Raw genomic sequence first — 16,181 nt, forward strand, 5'->3', positions numbered from 1 at the left:
CCATTTACCACTGCAACAAAAAGAATAAAATACCTAGAAATAAACCTCCCTAAGGAGGTAAGAAACCTGTACTCAGAAAACTGTAAGACACTGATGATAGAAATCAAAGATGACACAGACGGATGGAGAGATATACCATGTTCCTGGATTGGAAGAATCAATATTGTGAAAATGACTATACTACCCAAAGCATTCTACAGATTCAGTGCAATCCCTTTTAAACTACCAATGGCATTTTTTACAGAACTGGAACACAAAATCTTAAAATTTGTATGGAGACACAAAAGACCCCGAATAGCCAAAGCAATCTTGAGGGAAAAAAACGGAGCTGGAGGAATCAGACACCCTAACTTCAGACTATACTACAAAGCTACAGTAATCAAGCCAATATGGTACTGGCACGAAAACAGAAATATAGATCCATGGAACAGGATAGAAAGCCCAGAGATAAACCCACGCAACTATGGTCAACTAATCTATGACAAAGGAGGCAAGGATACACAATAGAAAAAAGACAGTCTCTTCAATAAGTGGTGCTGGGAAAACTGGACAGCTACATGCAAAAGAATGAAATTAAAACACTCCCTAACACCATACAGAAAAATAAACTCAAAATGGATTAGAGACCTAAATGTAAGGCCAGGCACTATAAAACTCTTAGAGGAAAACATAGGAAGAACACTCTTTGACATAAATCACAGCAAGATCTTTTTTGATCCACCTCCTAGAGTAATGGAAATAAAAACAAAAATAAACAAATGGGACCTAATGAAACTTCAAAGCTTTTGCACAGCAAAGGAAACCATAAACAAGATGAAAAGCAACCCTCAGAATGGGAGAAAATATTTGCAAATGAATCTGTGGACAAAGGATTAATCTCCAAAATATATAAACAGCTCATGCATCTCAATATTACAAAAAACAAACAACCCAATCCAAAACTGAGCAGAAGACCTAAATAGACATTTCTCCAAAGAAGACATACAGATGGCCAAGAAGCACATGAAAAGCTGCTCAACATCACTAATTATTAGATAAATGCAAATCAAAACTACAATGAGGTATCACCTCATACCAGTTAGAATGGGCACCATCAGAAAATCTACAAACAACAAATGCTGGAGAGGATGTGGAGAGAAGGGAACCCTCTTGCAGTGTTGGTGGGAATGAAAATTGATACAGCCACTATGGAGAACAGTATGGAGGTTCCTTAAAAAACTAAAATTAGAATTACCATATGACCCAGCAATCCCACTACTGGGCATATACCCAGAGAAAACCATAATTCAAAAAGACACGTGCACCCCAATGTTCATTGCAGCACTATTTACAATAGCCAGGTCATGGAAGCAACCTAAATGCCCACTGACAGACAAATGGATAAAGAATATGTGGCCCATATATACAATGGAATATTACTCAGCCATAAAAAGGAACAAAATTGGGTCATTTGTAGAGACGTGGATGCATCTAGAGACTGTCACACAGAGTGAAGTTAAGTCAGAAACAGAAATATAAATATCATGGCTTCCCTGGTGGCACAGTGTTTGAGAGTCCGCCTGCTGATGCAGGGGACACGGGTTCGTGCCCCAGTCTGGGAAGATCCCACATGCCGCGGAGCAGCTAGGCCCGTCAGCCATGGCCGCTGAGCCTGTGCGTCCGGAGCCTGTGCTCTACAACGGGAGAGGCCACAACAGTGAGAGGCCCGTGTACCGCAAAATAAAACAAAATGAAAGAAATATTGTATATTAACGCATATGTGTGGAACCTAGAAAATGGTACAGATGAACCAGTTTGCAGAGCAGAAATTGAGACACAGAAGTAGAGAAAAAACGTATGGACACCAAGGGGGGAAGCAGCGGCGGGCAGGGGTGGTGGTGTGATGAATGGGAGATTGCGATTGACATGTATACACTGATGTGTATAAAATGGATGACTAATAAGAACCTTCTGTATAAAAAAAAAAAGAAAATTTAAAAAAGAAAAAAACAGGATGTTAGTTAATATTCATCTTTTTGTAAATCTGTATCTTACTAGATTTCAAATGGGCTGTCCTGTTTCCTCAATGGATCTCATAAGTATAACCCTAGATAATGAAATACAGACATTTTGCTTTGTAGTTTAACAGATTTGGTTTTTTTTGTTTGTTTGTTTGTGTTTTTTTTGCGGTATGCGGGCCTCTCACTGTTGTGGCCTCTCCCATTGTGGAGCACAGGCTCCGGACGCGCAGGCTGAGCGGCCATGGCTCACGGGCCCAGCCGCTCTGCGGCATGTGGGATCCTCCCGGACCGGGGCACGAACCCGCGTCCCCTGCATCGGCAGGCGGACTCGCAACCACTGCGCCACCAGGGAAGCCCCAGATTTGTACTTTTGAAGTTAAAAACTTTTTAATCCATTCACTTGCTTCTTGAAAATTACTTTCTAAATCATCATCACCTTTGCTTAAATTTTGTATACCCATTACAGAGAATTCAGCTTCCCTTATTTTCTTCTAAATGATGAATTATTGGGGAAAATATCCAAAATTCACTCTAAAGATCATCTCTTCATGTAAATCATCCAGTTGGTCTATTTTCTTTATTAAACATCCTTCAAACCAAACATCTTTATACACTCTAGGTAAAGGTAGCCAACAATATAGTATTCACTGACATGATTTAATCTCTGGTCATGCAGTTTCAAGACTCTTGTCTCTATTGTTAATAAATACAGTTTGTTCTAATAAGACAAGCTTGTCATTAGAGTCTGTCTGAATAGAGTCAGGTGTAAGAATGTAACTTCATCTTTTCTCAGAGATAATTACATTCTCAGCAACTTGTCAAGTTCCAATATGAATATCAGCTTAACCTTCTCTGAAATATGATTATATGGATTCAGAATTATGAGTCCTTGTCTCTAGCACTTATTTCCTCTTGAATCTCACTCCCACCTTCATTGATGAGCAGCAGACAGACTTGATTTGATTATCTTATACAAATGAAAGCCATTTACCTATAGACAAGATCCTCTGATGTTTTATCAATCATATCAAGTTCCATTTTCACTTCTGCTCCTTGTAGTAGTCAGAAAGTTCTTGACTTTGCTCATCTCTGCTCCAAGTTCTTACTAAATGATATGTTTATCATTCAAATCAGGACACTTGAAAGGGGACACCAAAAATAATTTAAATTACATAATTTTTTAAATATGTACTTATTGACCAACAAAGAAGTTTATCACATTAATAAATCCATTAAATCATTCTATTCAAAGGCTATTTTTCAAAACTTAAATTCTAATATTACAAAAGGCATAAACCTAGACTGTCCCCAGGAAATCAGAATGTAGGTAACCCTATTAATACATTAAAAAAATTAAGGTAATATTAAACTAGGATCAAAAAATATAGTCTGAAAGACATTAAGCCATAAGGAATAGGTGTGAACTCTTCTATTACTTTAACCCTTGAAGCTTTATGGTTTCTGGCTTAGCCATTGATACAGCTATATAAATAAACTGAATTATGTTTAGGTATAATAAGCCTGTTTCCCTGTGTTATAAACATGAAATCATAGAATCATATAACCTAAGGACTACAGGGTCTACAACTGTGGAATAGCCTTACAATGTTAGTCTTAAAATATTGGTAACTTAACCTGTGTAACTAAATTTGCTATATAATTTCTAGGTAGTTCTAAAGAAAAGCTTCGGTTTAGTCACTGAAGATTGTTTAAAGTCCATGATAACATTCCTTATAAAAACTGCCTTAACTTTGTTGATGTTGATGATAATCTGCTATAAAATCGTGCTTAGAATACCACGTTTTTGCTTACTATATTTTTCTAAGAATAACACCTCATATTTATATAGCACCTTAAAATTTACGAGCACTTCACATAATCTCATTTTATCCACTCAATATTTTTGTGACATAATCAGGCAACTTTTTACAAGAGAAGTGAGGCTTAGAAAGGTTAAGAAAATTGCCAAAGATGACATTACTATTAAGTGATAGAACCTCGAACTTCTGATTACTAATTGTCACCTGTAAGGAGGCAAGTGGGAAGTGGTTGGGTGGGGACCTGAGAAGATCCTTAGAGAACACAATATTTTTCAGAAATAATTTTTGTCTTATTCAAGAGTTATAGACCATCTATCGTTGAATCATTAAAATTAAATCTTAAGACACAAATAAGATGTCTATTCTAATCCCTTAATCATCTTGGAGTCAGGATCAAAAAATATTTCAATTCTAAAATAAATAAATTGTAATAAACCTGAAACTGTTTAATCATGCTTTTATCAAGTAACCTAAGTGTGAACAGTTTCCCAACCAAAACAGGAGTAATAGAATTACCCTAGAATTTAATTTTTTAGATTGTTGGTCAAAATTTTTCTTTAAAAGTGTTGTGCAATTCAGCACTCTGAGAAACATAAGGAACACAAGGTGAGAAAAGCCTTCTAAGTATACCAGAAAAACTTTAATCCCTCTGAGAGCAAAAGATACCCACCTATAGGTAGTGCCATCTACTCTATATTTTGGGAACGTGGCACATTTCCACATGTTTTTGAGAACATAAAGTCCACCAACAAAAACAAATGAACCTTTGGTTGCTTTTCTTCTTCCTTTCCATTCTTCTTGCTAGTAACTGCAATATAGGCATTTATCAGTCTTTGTACAGACCCTCCATGTAGTGTTTGCTATTTGGGGTAAGGGTTATTCTTGTTTAGTTATCTTTTTTTACATCCTAATGACAAGTACCAAACTCATGCTACTTTTTATACTGATAAAATGTGTGATTCCAAGACAAATGGATCACTATCATAATTGCCTACTGGTCTCCTTAGCTCAAAAATTCTAACAGTGCCCACAGTTAAATATAGCTTAATGTCACTGAAATGAATTTTCTCACAACACTTACTTTGGTAACTATCTTTTAACTTATTTTACAATACTTTATAAATGTTTTTTCTTTTCTGGTTAGGAGACTATTTTGTACCTTCACAAAGTATCCTTAAGTGATACAGTAAACTCTTTGTGTAACTGCACAATTTAAAACATTTTAAACCCTAGAAGCATCTAGGGTCTGATATGCCATTAAAATATTACCCATTGTTTTTATGACTTACTCCTGTTAACTATTCTAGCATTGGTAAATTGTTTCTACTAAATTGTTAGTAGACATGCTCAGTCTTAAGTCAAAAGAATGGCATATATGGCCAAATCCTGGAAAGTACAATAGGTAATCAACCATGCCTCTTTAGAGAAATGGGGCTTATCTTAGAAGCTTTAGTTCATTTCCCTGAACTAAATATAAATTGCTAGTTTTTAGAAGAACTACTAGAACACTTGTACCATATCTGTTGTCACATTCAAGCTGGGCAATTGATTTAGCCTACATGCTACCTCCAGTGTTTTATTCAGCTTTATGAGATAAACTTGGCTCCTTGATACATTCTTCTTGAATCACAATATTTAAACTCAAATCATCTAAAGCAGGCAGAGCAAATGATGAGATTTTTTTTAGACAAAAGGATTTGTCTAAACACTGATGCTCTGAAGCAGGCATTTAGTCATTAGAGATGCCTTAGCTAACATTTTCCTATTCTCAAGTGCATTGAGAAAAGCAGTATCTCCAGCAATCCTTATGTTCAGCAGTGAATGAAATAAAAATCATGTGTTGGGACTTATTCTATACATGGAAGTTTTACTTAACAGTAGGATGTCACTCTATTAACACAAAAGTTTATTAATAATTACCTGATTTTCTCTAGTTAGTCACTTTCTCAACCATAGGATCTGCCTTCTAATTTTGTATATCACTTAAGTACCTAAATCTTTTTTTTTTTTTTAACAAATCTTTACCAAAGTTCAGGGCTGGCACAAAGAAGGAAGTATAACCTAATAATTTAGAAATACCATTTGATGTGGCTATTCTCAGATCCTTTGTAGTGAGTCTTTTTTATAGCCCTAAGATGCCTCTCTGTCTAGCAGTAGGTTATAAGGTAACCTACTCTTCCTAGTGGGAATTTCCTAAAGTACACCTTCTCTCCTCAGAATGCAGGACCAGTTAATATTATTTTTTAAATCTTCCCCTTAGGTAATAATAAAATAAGAGCCATTTAAAGTGCATTAAAACCATTATTTTCTTTAAATCTCTTAATAGGAACCAAGGTTACATTCTGTGAGAAGAAGCTTTTCTCAACCTTCATCTGTAGGTTTGAAACCTCGATATTCTCGAAGCCCACACTTTCATCCTAGAAAAGATTTCAGAGCAGAGGATTCAATTCTTACTCCACCTTCCTCTACTGATTCTGTTAAGTAGAGTCTTGGATAACTATTTTATCCAATAATAGAAAACAACTAGCCCCATGTGTGGTCTGGTAACAAGTATGAGGTTTTGAATGTACTTAAGGTTAAATGTTTTTGCTTTTTTAAGGGAAGTAAAGAAATCTTAGTAGCCAGAACACTGGAGTTACAGGATAAAATCATGGTTTCCTTTATTAATTCACACACACTTAAGTAACACAGACTTATAATCTGTAACAAATAGAACAAAGGTTATATCTATAAAACAAGTATCTTGATAAAGTTTGAAAAATTTGGTCATCATCTGGCTATCTTATCAACATGATAATGTCATATACAACCAGTTAAAAACATCTTTGGTGTTTGGATTTTACAGTTTTATTCCAGATGTTTTATAGTTTTTAGACACAGCATGGCATATACAGAATATACATAGCAACAAACCATTTGTTGTAATAAGGTAAATTCAAAACAACACTATTTTGATAATTAGGGAGATAATATGTATAGAAGATTCTAGCTTCCACAGTATTTTGTTTTCAGTATATCTAGGTTTGTGTATATTTTACTTATATTGTTTTTGATAAAACATTTCATATTCTAGGTTTACATTAGAAATTTTGCCAGATATTAATATATATATATAATTTGTATATATAATATCTGGAAATCTGTCATATTATGACCATTTATTTTATATTAATTACTATGGCCAAAGTTGATACAATTCTTAAATATACTTAAAGATATCTCCATATTTATTTCTGGCCCTCTTGTTATTCATACTAGAAGTATAAGGGTTCTTATAGCATCTTAGCAAGTATAAGCATTCACTGCATATATTATGTCCGATTCAATATATATTTCTTCCTTTAACACAGTGACACTGTCAATATTCCTTTTTATCTTTCATTCAGGTCTTAGTTTGTGAGGTCTTTAGACTTTAAAAACATTAACTGTGACTAAATAAAACTTAACCACAACATATTTTTCATCTTTTAAATACAAAACTTGAAAAAAACAAAATACAAAGCTTGATTGTCTGCTCTTACAGAATTGGAAAAGTTTATAATTTTAAGAAGTGCCACATTAAGTAGAACTTTTTAAATTAAAAAATGGTCATGCCAACTTTTCTTTAAATGCTACCTGTTTAATATATATCCCAACTTTCTTCTGCTAAAACATTATATTCCTTTTATAGAAGGTTGGGCTAATAATAAAGAATAAAAATTGTTATATAAGTAAGCAATATTTAAATTGACTACATGGAAATTATAGCATTTATTTAAATTTGATTGCACAATGCTAGGAGCCTTATTTTTTTCACTATTTTAATTTCATGTCCACTCAAAGAACTAGAGCTGGTTTGCACTTCTGTTAGGAAAAAATAAGAATTATTTTTTTTAATTATACTTTAAAACTTTCTTACAATATTAGATAACCCACTTATAACTTGAGTTAATTTTTTTTAACCCTGTCTCATAAAGAATAATGAACTATCCATTGATGTATATATTTTTGGAGTATATCACCAAAATGTTTCTGGGCTAAAATATTTATGTTGAGGAATAAAATGTAATATCACAGTTATAGAATAAATAATATAAAGAATATTCTGGTACAACCAAAGGCCAGTCCACCTATTGAGAGTATTTTATTTTGCTACATTAATTTTGAAAGTAGCATGCTGTATGTTATGGTCCAGTGTTCTATAATTAGAGCCCTAGTCAAAAAGATCATAAAACAGGGGCTTCCCTGGTGGCGCAGTGCTTGGGAGTCCGCCTGCCGATGGAGGGGACACGGGTTCTTGCCCCGGTCCGGGAGGATCCCACATGCCGCGGAGCAGCTGGGCCCGTGGGCCATGGCTGCTGAGCCTGCGCTCCGCAACAGGAGAAGCCACAACAGTGAGGCCGGCGTACCGAAAAAAAAAAAAAAAAAAAAAGATCATGAAACAATATAATACTTCACCTGTCTGGTGTTTTCAGTATACATTTTAATCCCATATTTATAATTCAGGCTTATTCAGTATATAACAAGGCATTTTTGTTCTAAAACTTTTATAAATTTCTAGAGTCCAAGAATAATTGCATTTTGCTTCAAAAAAAGATTTACATTGGTATTTTTCTTAGCTAATATATTGTAGGCAGTTGTGCTCTTTACCAAAATGTTTTGATGTATTTCCACAGTGCATTCATTCAATTCTGTAAAGATTATATTACTTCATTTTTCTCTCCAGATATAAAATACAGAAAAAATGGAGGTAGTATGAAAGTTAATGTACCCAAAAAAACCTGTTCTGCTTACATTGTGATGTTTTCCTCTTATTTTATAGCTAATATAACATATCCATGATAGCAAAAACAGCTTTAATAAGAGATCAACGTTTTAGGTTTTAATTATCAAGGTCCTTTTTATTATGCCCTGATATAAAAATGAACAAAGATAAGGAAACTAAACCCTCATGCTTAGCCTCATATAGTTCTGAAACAACCAATGACAGTACATAAAGGAAATAGTATTACCTAAGAAAGCATATCTTTTTTTTTTCCTTTGGTATTTTGGAGAAAACATCTAAAGGATAATAATTTTAAAGTATACACTAACAATTTGAGGTTATTTTTAATACTTTCAATGTGTTTCTTGCTAATCATATTTAGGATTTTTGTTTTTAACATGTCTAACTTTGGTACCAAAGCAAAGAAAGCTACACAATATCCACTTACATATTTTTAGCAACACATAGAGCAAACTTCCTAAAATCCTTATTAGTATCTGATCTATTATGCAAACTATTTTTTAAAAGATACTAATAGATGTAAATTTTTCCTACCCTATACATACCCAAATACTGACTAGTAAAGTCAACCTTAGGGTTATTTTATTCAGGCAATATCCAATTGTTTGTGAGAATGGCTCTCAATAAAATAACACATTTAATATCCTAATGTCTGTGACAAAGGAAAAATGAAAATAAACTCAGCAACAATCCTATGTTTACCAAATACATTTTTATGCCTGTGCCCTAGCTGTGTGTCTGTCTTTAAAGAAAGACTTGTTTAAAACTCAAGCTCAGACTTACCTGCCTTCACATATTGAATATTTAAAACACCTACCTCTACAAACTTACCAATGATGGGTTTTGATAACTTAGTTGAACTTGGCTAGCCCCCTTCACACTACATTAGATGTTAAGCAGTAAGTTTTCATTATTTTTCCTTTGTTTTTCTGTCTGAGATTAGGTTGATTTCCTAATTTTTACACTTAGCTACACAGTTATATATTTATACTGGTTTTTGTGCCCCATAACTCATAGCTTCACTTCTAGATGGTCTCCATGAACTATGGAAAAAGGAAGAAGTGCTATATACTCTCCTTAGGCTAGAAAACCAATTTTATGACATTATTTACATCCAAAAATGTTTTACTTAAAATTTGTTAGGAATTAACTACCTTCTAGAAGCTGATTTTTATGTGGAAAACATTTTAATAAGAAAAAACTTTATTCTTTGAGGATTGATTATTAACTAATAGTTTTTTTTAACTGAGTCAATGTCATAATGAATGTTAAAAATATTTCCTTTATACTCAGCAAAAAATACTCCTTCTAAATCTTAAAATGGTGTGAAAATCCAACCATCAGCTTTCATGCACTTAACTATATATATTTTCAATAATTCATTTTATTTTAGTACTTAATGATCTTCTTCTATAACACCAAAATGGGCTTCTTACACATTGTAACTTGATTTATTTAATTACATTCCAGTAATGAGCTGTAAAATGAAACTGAACTCAGGACTAAAAAGTTTTGCTTTTTAAAAATGTAGCGAGTTTCCATAAAATAATTTTTATAAAAATTTAAATATAAAAAGTTAATGCAATAATTTCAGTTTACCAGGATTGAAGGTTCTTTGCTTTAGGAATGCCTATATAAATTCCTTCAGCAAGTGATTTTTAAAGGTAATCTTAAAAATGCTATATGTAGGGTATTTTTTATAATACATCAGTCTGATTCTATAAGCAAGTCATAATCTACCATGCAAAAAATACTGGAAAAGTACCCATCATGCCTTGCTAACTATGGGATTATATAGCTTGAATTTAAACAGAGTTCTGAAGAAATTATTTAAAACGTAAAATAAAGGTGTAGATGTTCTTAGCTTCCAAGTTAGCAAAGACTTTAATACCTTTTGATACATTTTTAAAAATACAATTCAGATGATAGCTAAGAGACCTATATACACATAGGTTTCATCCTGAACTTCTTCAAGGTGTAGCCCATGTCCAACTTTAGCTACATTTCATTTAAAAAGTAAAATATGACAGAGTATTCTTTATGCAATTCATAATAAAGTCTCTAATCTGTGGAAGTTAAAACATGTCTTGACCATCATATATGACATATATCAGATATAATTTACCAGGAATTATCCAGTATGTGGCATTTTAGCTAACAGGGTGGTATTTGCTTTGGTAATAACTAGAGTCAAGGGCATTTAATCTGGTTTCTGCAAGCTTGTTAGGAAAGATGTCATAAGAATATAGTAAGAAATGTTCAGTAAATTCATAGAACTTAAATTGTCAATAAATAGATGAGTCTTTTAATTAGTTCATTTGTATTAAAACTGTATGTACGAAATGAAAAAATTTCAGTGTTTGTGACCTCTAATAAAATTCTCTGGCTTTGTTACTTTAATAATTAATTCAAATAAAACTCTTAAATATTGATATGTTTTCATGTTTAGAGATAAATATATAAAGTATTGATTAGTAAAATGTTATTTTTAAATACTTAGATTTATGAATTTATGACAACATACTTTCACTTAGGGAACTGTTGGATTCAAAAATTTGGAACACTTCTGAAAATAAGAAACACAATAATCTTAAGGAAAAAGAAAAATAGAGACTATAGAGTTATTTAAATTTTTAACAATTTACACTAGAACACATAAGCAGGCTTCAAATACAAAGGAAACTATTGAAAGCAAAAAAAGAAATATATTTCATGATAAGGTAAGCATTTTTTCTAAGTTTCATTTTTGGCACTCTTATGTTTCATAATCTAGCTATCAAGAACCAATTCCTCTTCTTTAAACACTGAATGTATTTTAATTAAGTGTTCTTATTTAGACTTTTCATCTTCAGATCTTTGGATCTGATTTTACTGCTTCCTCTTCCCCACAGTACAGCTCCTTCAGTATACACTCAGGGATTGTCGTGGTGTTGATGTTAAGGATGGTGCTGAGGCTCTGGCACTATAATAAGTTTGAGTCTAGGCTCTCCTGTTTTATAAGCTGTATAACCTTAGCCAAGTTACTTAATGTCTCTGTGTCTCAATTTCCTATCAGTTAAACAGAGTTAGAATAATACTTCATAGGGTTGATGGAAAAAGTAAATGAGAGAACACGAATAAGGAACACAGAACTGGTTGGTCTTCTTCCTTCACCTTCATTTATCTTCAATTAGAAGATTTCTTCAATTAGAAAATTTGGCAGAATTATGGCCATGGGATCCTCCCCTTTTAATAATCTAGAGAGGACTCATTGAACAAGTATATTTGCTGACATTTCTATTCAAAAAGCAAGTTATTATTTTCGCAGAAGCATGCATAGAAAAGATAAGGTTTTAGAGTCACAAAACCTTACCTGCTATAAATTTTTCATTTTTTTCTACCCTTAACAGTGATGATACACTTGGGTAGTGAGCATTAAAGACTGAAATGCTAATGTCTAGTGTAAGTTATTAATTTTTACTTTCTCATTGCCTGGTTTCTCTGAACTCACAAATGGCAGTCTCATTTCTTTCCAAATTTGAACACTTCTTGTCATTTTCAGTTTTAACTTTTTATATTTTGAGGCTGTTGTTAGATTATACAAGTTTAATTGTTATAACTTATTGGTACATTATTCCTTTTATATTAAGTCTCACTTCATCTTTAGTAATGGTTTTCCCCTCAAAACAGATTGTCTACTATTAATATTATGATACCAGCTTTCTTTTGGTTAACATATGCCTAGTGTTTCTTCATGTCTTATTTTGTTATGTTTAAGTATATACCTTTTAACTACATATAGCTAACTTTAAGCTTGAATATTGCTGTCTTCTGACAGAAAGTCCATCCTATGATATTTTGTTTTATTATAATTACTGATATATTTATATGCATTTCTGCCATCTTATTATGGGTTTTCTTTTACCATATTTTTCATTTTTCTTTGCCCTTTTTTTCACCTTCCTGTCTTCTGTTGGACTGAGTTTTTTAAACATTTCATCTGGCTAAGAAGAAATACATTCTAGTTGTATTATTTTAGTGATTAACTAAATTGTGTAATATTTACACAATATTTATTTTTTAATTATTTAATATTTATTATTTAATATTTACAGGCTTTTAACCAGTAGACATTTCTAGATTAGTTCAAAGGAAGTCAGATTACTGAAACTATCATATTTAATATGTTCCAGAGTAAAGGTTATTACCCTTTTAAAAGTATTTTAATCAGGAAAAAATGTGTAATGAGTCATATTTTTATTGAATGTATTGAATTAAGAGAATAGAACAATGATTCCAATCTGTAACAGTCAACCATAAACTAGTTTTTGAAGGTTCATCTTCCTGTTCAATCCCACAAACCAGTGACTGTCAACCAATGAGGGGGTATATGTACAAGGCATGGCCTTAAGAGTGGTAGCATAGGGAGGTTGGTACCATTTTACCCCTACCATACACTAAGAAAATTAGCAACATCCATTCCCACAGTTATTCCTAGAGCTGTCCCTCCAGCTTACCCAGTGAGCCTTCCAGGCCCTCTGCAGATGTTTCATCCAAAAATCCTTAATGAATTGAAGGCAGAGCTCATCTCTCCTTGGAGTTATTTTCTTCTTGCAGATCATACATTTGGTTTCCTGAAACATTCTGACATCTCATACCATACTGTTCTTAAGTGAGGAGCTGTGTGGACTTGAAAATCTATGGTGAGTAAACTGTGTCATAAACCAAATGGGAATGAAATAGTTCATAGCCAAGGATGGAACTTCTATAATATAGTCTCACCTTACTTTGGTGAAGCTCCAAGTAAGGCTGAAGCTCCCAGTAGCTATTCATGAGAAGAGGCACCGTAGAGAGGATATTGTTTGTAGTTGTCAAGGCCATAGGAAGATCCTCTTGGTGTGTACCTCTTCCCAATCCCCTTTACTCATCATGGAAATTTAAGTAGAAACTGATTAATGTGATATAATCTTAAGCACGGTATTTTACATATGGTCAACTATTCCGTTAGATGGTTCCCCTTAATTCAGAGGATCTATAACTGGGTAACCCAGGACTACCTAAAAAATAAGTCAGTTTCACCTCTAAGGTTACACTAATGCAGGCCAACACTGGTTAGTCCCTTCTTCTCAGCTCAAAGTAGTTCTTGATGATAGAAGAAAGCAGCTTAGGCTGGGCTTCTCCTATCCTCTATCTCAAAAAAGAATAAGACCCTCTTCTTGAAAGGCGAAAATCCCCACTAATTAACCTTAATTAACTTGGTTGTTACTATTCTGGCCCTTCCAGCAATGTTAACCTCCAAATTTAGTGTGTTCCTATTGATAGAAGTTAACCAGTCCTATCCAAAGCTCCTACAAGAAGGGGCAGGGCCAGCTGTGTTGTGCTGAAATTACATATTTCATACTGTCTTAGTTTTGCAAGGGGCTCCAAGGCTTTGTTCTAGAACTGAACCCCCTAACTTGTACTCTTGGTTACCTCCACCTGTGCCCTAGCTCCCCCCAGGCTCTCTGAACTAGGTAACTTTCTCAGCAAAAATAGACACACGACTGCCAGTAGGTCCATACCTTTTCAGATCCACTGATATTACTCATTCTGGCAAAAGATGAGGGCAAGGACCCATCAAGGTTTACAGCGTCCCAGACCTTACCAGCAAGAACAGTTGTTCTCCATCTGGTAGAACTATGGATAGCGGGGGACTGCCTCTAGGAGGCAATTATAGATTCTCAGACAGCAGCTTTATAGACCAAGTTTTAGTCAAGAGGCATGGCTGCTTCCCCACTGTAACTCAAGGTTACACTAATGCAGGCCAACACTGCAACTACACACTCACTTAGGGGTGAAACAGCCATCCAGGAAACCATCCCTACCATAATGCCCAAGGAGTAATCTGTTGAATGGTTGGTACTGCCACCTGCTACCCAAGCTACTTCATGATTATAAGTCTTCCTAGTTGGAGGCCCACAACCTGACCAACTTTACTTCAATTTCGGAACTTCCAAGATCTAAAGAGTTATGTGCCAATCATAGATACGGGTATAGGGGAAAAAGAAAAAAGGCCTGTGCCTCAGAGCCCATGTTTCAGCCTATGCCTTCTTGAGCGCATCAACTTAAAATTCAATTTATCAGGCTCTTCTCAGCCCTTATAGAGTCACACAGGTGCTTAAGAAAAATAATGAGGCCTACTTCCAGAGTAAGTGTGAGATTTCAATGAAATGAGACTGTAACTATTTCTTGTTCCTGCCTATTCTTGACCTCCACATAGCCATAGGTCTTCTGACTTCTGAGGTGCCTAATCTATGAGTTCACTTGTGGAATAGCCCTCTAATATACAATGGTGCCACACATATACATTGCCCACAACTTCTTGCATGACTTCATAGTAGACTGTAGTCTACTGGGTTGACAGCTTATTATTACTTTAATGTGACATTCCATGAACACCTGAACAGTGCTCTATCACTCATGCAACACTGCCTCCAAAAATACTCGGAAATGAATAGTTGACAGCCTTAGGGTAGTACTTGGGAGAAACTTTCTTTCTGGTCAAGGAACCCACAAGATGCCAGATAAGGTGTTAGCAATTCTGGAATAAGGGACTTCTTAGATGTCTACAAGTTTATCATCATCTTCTCCCACAAGTGGTTAGGATGTCCTCTCTTGGAAGTGCATCCCTGCCAGTTTTAAGTCTCGCCTATCCTCCACTTGCCACTCTTAAACTGCTGGATTAAATAACACATCACCTCGGTACCCAAAGGGTATTTGCTTTACCTGTTTTGCCTCCTACAGAGAATCCAACTGGTTCATCTTCCATATCACCACAGAATAAGTCATATCCAACTTACCACACTTCTTCACTCAAAATATCCTGTCTTCTGTAAAAATTATGCCCTCTCCTCTTTGGTTTCCCTGTTTTCCTGCGTCCTCCAGTACCACAAATACTCTGGTAGAAGTTAAGTGCCTACATAAATGACAGACTGCACAAAAGGAATTCTATTAACACCCAGCAAGCCAATGTCCAGTGTATTGACCAGCATTAGGCTATAGGTAAGATCATTCAAGTGGAAGACACTGTCCCTCCGTTCATGATAGGAACTGTAAGACTTATAATGGCACTTCGAAGGCAGAAGTTATCAATGCTGGTTTTCCAAGTCTGTTTTCCTTCATCCATGTAAACACATCCCATCTCTTTCACTACTCTGCTATCCAGTGCTGAGACATTACACTCCATCCTAGGTCCCAGTAATCTACCCTAGTAATCCCAGCAGGTAACTGGAATATGTCATATGGAAAGCCCAGGATTCCATTATGAAGAATAAGGAGGATCTAAAGGAACTGGTAGAAATGGTCCTTCCACCTTTAGAATGCCTTCAAGCATTCTTTTCTAAGCAATGTTTCCAAGTAACCAGAAATCTTTTGCCACACCAACTAATAAACAGAAATTGGAGCTGAACAGTAGCACCCAGAATAAATCTGGGGGAACTACCAGCACAGTTTACTTCATGGTGAGCCCTCTCTGCTTGCTACCATGCTTAGAATGGATATCTCAAGGCAAGTTCTCATTTTAAACTTTGCCCTAGCTGTCCAATCACCTATGAGATATAATGCTGGCTTACTATGTTG

Source organism: Aethalodelphis obliquidens, unplaced genomic scaffold, assembly GCF_003676395.1.
Source record: "Aethalodelphis obliquidens isolate GAN/ISIS:26980383/991018 unplaced genomic scaffold, ASM367639v1 scaffold2, whole genome shotgun sequence".
Taxonomy (NCBI): Eukaryota; Metazoa; Chordata; class Mammalia; order Artiodactyla; family Delphinidae; genus Aethalodelphis; species Aethalodelphis obliquidens.